Consider the following 4,956-nt stretch of genomic DNA (forward strand, 5'->3'; position numbering starts at 1 on the left):
GAGGAGGAGGAGGAGGAGGAGGAGGAGGAGGAGGAGGAGGAGGAGGAGGAGGAGGAGGAGGAGGAGGAGAAGAAGAAGAAGAAGAAGAAGGAGGAGGAGGAGGAGAAGGAGGAGGAGGAGGAGGAAGAGGAGGAGGAGGAGGAGGAGGAGGAGGAGGAGGAGAAGGAGGAGGAGGAGGAGGAGGATGAGGAGGAGGAGCAGGAGGAAGAGGAGGCAGGAGTGGGTGGAGGAGGAGAGGAGGAGGATGGAGGTGGTGGAGGAGCGTAGGTAGTAGAGTAGGGTAGGTAGGTAGGTAGGCTAGGTAGGGTGGTTGATAGGTAGGTAGGTAGTAAGTAAGTAAGTAGGTAGGTAGGTAGGTAGGTAGGCAGGTCGGTAAGTAGGCAGGTAGGTAAGTGGGTAGGTAGGTAGGTAGGTAGGTAAGTGGGTAGGTAGGTAGGTAGGTTGGTTGGTAGGTAAGTAAGTAAGTAGGTAGGTAGGTTGGTAGGTAGGTAGGTATGTAGATAGGTAGGTTGGTTGGTAGGTAAGTAAGTAAGTAAGTAAGTAGGTAGGTAGGTAGGTAGGTAAGTAAGTAGGTAGGTAGGTAGGTAGGTAGGTTGGTTGGTAGGTAGGTAGGTAGGTAGGTAGGTTGGTAGGTAGGTAGGTAGGTAGGTAGGTAGGTTGGTAGGTAGGTAGGTAGGTAGATAGGTAGGTTGGTTGGTAGGTAAGTAAGTAAGTAAGTAAGTAGGTAGGTAGGTAGGTAGGTAAGTAAGTAGGTAGGTAAGTAAGTAAGTAAGTAGGTAGGTAGATGAAGGACGGAGGAGGAGGAGTAGGTAGGGGTAGGTAGGTAAGGATATGAAAGAATAGGAGAGGAGGGGAAGGGAGACGAAGGTAGAAGAGGAGTGGGGAGGGGAACAGAGAGTAGGAGAAAGGAGGGAACAGAAGGAGAGGGAAGGGGAAGATAGGGAGAGAAATGAAGGGGAAAAGAAGTGAAGAGAAGGGAAGAGAGAAGAAAAAAAAACGCAAGAGAAGAAATGAAAAGCTTAAAAAAGAGGAACTGGAGAAAAGCGAATGAAAAGTAAGGACAGAAAGGCAAAAGAAAGGCAAGAGAAAGGCAAGGAAAAGAAAAGGGAAAGGGAAGGGAAAGGGAAGGGAAAGCAAGGGAAATAGAAAGCAAGGGAAATAGAAAGGAAGGGAAAGGAAAGGGAAAGAGAAGGAAGGAGAAGAGAAGAGAAGGGAATGGAATGGAAGGGAAGGAAAGGAAAGGGAAAAGAAAGGAAAATAGAAGGGAAAGAGAAGGGAAGAGAAAAGAAAGGAAAGGGAAGAGAAGGGAAGGGGAGAGAAGGGAAAGGAAACGGGAGAGGGAAAGGAATAGAAAGCAAAGGAAGGGAAGGGAAGGGAAGGGAAATGCCCCCGTGTTCTACCCACCAAAGCCCGGAAACAGTGGGTCATGTCACTGGCTTTGTTTGGAAGTGAATGCGGTGAGCCTAAGTATGAGTAACACTTCTGTTATGAGGTGGGAAGGAGGCGAGGCAGTGTGTGTGTGGGGAGGGGGGAAGGGGGGGTACGGGGGTGGGGGGGAATATTGGGGGGGAGGGGGGGGGGGGGGGGGGGGGGGGAGGGGGGAGGGGGGGAAGAGAAGGGAGGAGGAAGGAAAACACCCACTGTCGGTATTCGTAAGGCGGTAATATGAAACAAATGGAATGAAGGCAGGGTGGGAGGGTAAGGTGGATAGGTGGGTGGGTGGGTGCGAGGGAGAGAAGGAGGGAGGAAGAGGGAGAGGGAGAGGGAGAGGGAGAGGGAGAGGGAGAGGGAGAGGGAGATGATGAAGGGGAGAGGGAGTAGGAGAGGTAGAGGGAGAGGGAGAGGGGGGGAAAAAAATAAAAGAGGGAGAGGGAGAGGAGAGGGTTGGAGAGAGAGAGAGAGAAGAGAGAGAGAGAGAGAGAGAGAGGATGGTGGGAGGTGGGTGTGGGAGGGGTAAATGCAGGACTCTGGCAGTGAGGAGCCGCTGGCGGGTGCTCGAGGGAAGAGAGAGAGAGAGAGAGAGTTGGGAGCAGGGGATCCTCGCGGGTAGAGAGAGAGAAGAGAGAGAGAAAGAGAAAGAGCTGCTCAGAGAGAGAGAAGAGAGAGAGAGAAGAGAGAGAGAGATGGAATAAAGTGGGGGAAATAGGGAACGAGAAGAGGAGAGAATGATGAGAGGAGTGGATGTGAGAGGGGGGGCATGAAGAGGAGGAGGAGGAAACAGATGGAGAGTAGTGAGAAGGAGACGAGGTAGAGAGAGAGTTGATCGCTCGCAGAGCAGAGGAAAGAGAGAGAGAAAGAGAGAAAGAGAGAGAGAGAATATATATATATATATATATATATATATATATATATATATATATGTATGTATGTATATACATATATATATACACACACACATATAAGCTAATAATAGTTATCCCGCTTAAGAAATGAGCACCTAATTCATCGTGATACAACTAAAATAGGATTTATTTGAGAACTTTTGAAAATCATAAGCCTCTGCGCGTTGATAACCTTAATGATGTAAGCGTTAATAAAACTTTGAGAATGACAACGCATCTGTTGTAATTAATCAAAGAATTTATAAAAAAAAATATATATCAGTTGAATCATGCATTCATTATCATGATAGTAACGGTGATTACATCATAATTATTCCGCTTGCGATGATTATCCTGTGCAATAAAACAGTGTCACTTATACCTTGTAATAATATCAATGATGATCATAATCACATTTCTGAATCTTTGTATCTAGCAGTGATAATGATCATGAAATTATTATGGCCATGGTAATATTTATGAAAATTACTTGTGATTATTCCAATATTGACGACAACATCTCTTACATAAAAATGTATGTACGTACGTTCGTATGTACGTCCATGCCTTCAAAATATCTGTATGCACACCTGAGGCCAGCTGACAATTAATCAAGATGCACTCATTGTTAACAAACCGAGGCAAACATCTGTCATAATAAAATCTAAGTTAATCAGTTCGCGTATCATTGTTAGAATTAAAGAACAGATTTAATTATCTCAGAGATATTTCTAAGGGCGTGGAACTTCTTGGAATCTTCTGAGGGTGGGTGAACTTCCTCATACCGGTGTGTCTAGTCACTCGTTACAGGATGGATAGATAGATGGATGAGTGAGTGAATAGATAGATGGATGAGTGAGTGGATAGATAGATGGATGAGTGAGTGCATAGACAGATGGAAGAGTGAATGGATAGATAGATGGATGAGTAAATGGACAGATGGATGGATGAGTGAATGGATAGATAAATGGATGAGTGAGTGGACAGATAGATGGATGAGTGAGTGGATAGATAGATGGATGAGTGAGTGGATAGATAGATGGAGAGTGAATGGATAGGTATATGAATGAGTGAATGGATAGATAGATGGATGAGTAAATGGACAGATAGATGGATAAGTGAATGAATAGATAGATGGATGAGTAAATGGATAGATGGATGGATGGATGAGTAAATGGATAAATGGATGGATGGATGACTGAATGGATAAATAAATGAATGAGTGGATGGATAGATGGATGGAAAGATAGATAGAATAGATAGGTTAATGGAATAGAGGAATGGGAAGATAGATCAACTGACATGTGTATAGATCGATAGATATACAGACAGATAGATAAATAGATAGATAGATAGGTAGACATGCAGATAGATAGACAGATAGATCGATAGATTACCAGTTAGACACCTAGGTAAACGAATGATTATATAAACAGACGAATAGATAGATAGAAAAACAAGAATGGATACATACAAAAAAAAAGGCTATCTAACTATATGCTTCCATGTAAACACCGTATATCATATAGAGATGCCGCAGTGTGTTTGCATGTTTGGTTGTCTCTCTCTTTACTCATTTGCATTCGGTGTTCATTCATATCTTGTTAACGTTACCTGTCATCTTCAATAGAAGGACGGTTAGCGTTTTTTTTTTCTGTCTTTTTTTCTATTCCGGAACGAACGCATATGCAGAGAGAGGGAGAGAGAGAGAGAGAGAGAGAGAGAGAGAGAGAGAGAGATGGACAAGAGAGAGATGACGTAGAGAGAGAGGATGACTGAGATGAGAGATGAGAGAGAGGATGCAGATGTGAGAGAGAGACAGACAGAGAGAGAGATGATGAGAGAGAGAGAGATGAGAGAGAGAGAGAGAGAGAGGGTGGAGGAGAAAAAGAGAGGGATTGGAGGGAGGAGGGAGGGAGACGAGGGAGAGAGTGAGGGAGTGAGAAAAAGAGGGGCAGGAGACGAGGGAAGAAAGAGGTAGAGAGAGAGAGAGAGAGAGAGGGATAGAGGTAGAAGAGAGAAAGATGAGAGAGAGAGAGGTGGACGCCGGAGAGAGAGAGAGAGAGAGGGTGCGGATCGAGTCGCGCAATGACGGGGTACAGATGAGAGAGGATGCGACTGTAAGGTCTAGTATTAGGGGTAGAGAGAGAGAGAGAGAGAGAGAGATAGACGAGAGAGAGAGAGAGAGAGAGAGAAAAGGACAAGTGTGTGTTGAGGCAAAAAAAAAGTGTTGATTGATTGAGTTGAATGAAATAGAAAAGTCTGAGAAAATAAAGCAGGTGGGGCGAAAACTGCTAAAAGAAGCCCGAAGGAAATACACAAAAAAAACGAAAGATAGATTAAATGATGGAAATAACTAATGAAATAACAATATAGTCCTAAGATAAGTCTTAGGTGTACAAAATATCCCCAGCTTACTGATTTTTTTTTTTTCCAAGGAAAAAAGACAAATGTTCCTGTAATTGAACGCTTGTTCAATTCTACTCAATACTAGCCAATTGCTTTCTGAATCAAGCGGCCCACGTGAAAACTCAACTAAACGGACTTTTTTGTCCACAATTCGCAAAATGGTGATAAATGTTGTTAACATAATCCAGTTTATAAGAAATCCACATAACAATAAATCATATATTGC

This window comes from Penaeus japonicus, unplaced genomic scaffold (genome assembly GCF_977035675.1).
Source record: "Penaeus japonicus unplaced genomic scaffold, GWHDUDI00000001_assembly GWHDUDI00000024, whole genome shotgun sequence".
Taxonomy (NCBI): domain Eukaryota; kingdom Metazoa; phylum Arthropoda; class Malacostraca; order Decapoda; family Penaeidae; genus Penaeus; species Penaeus japonicus.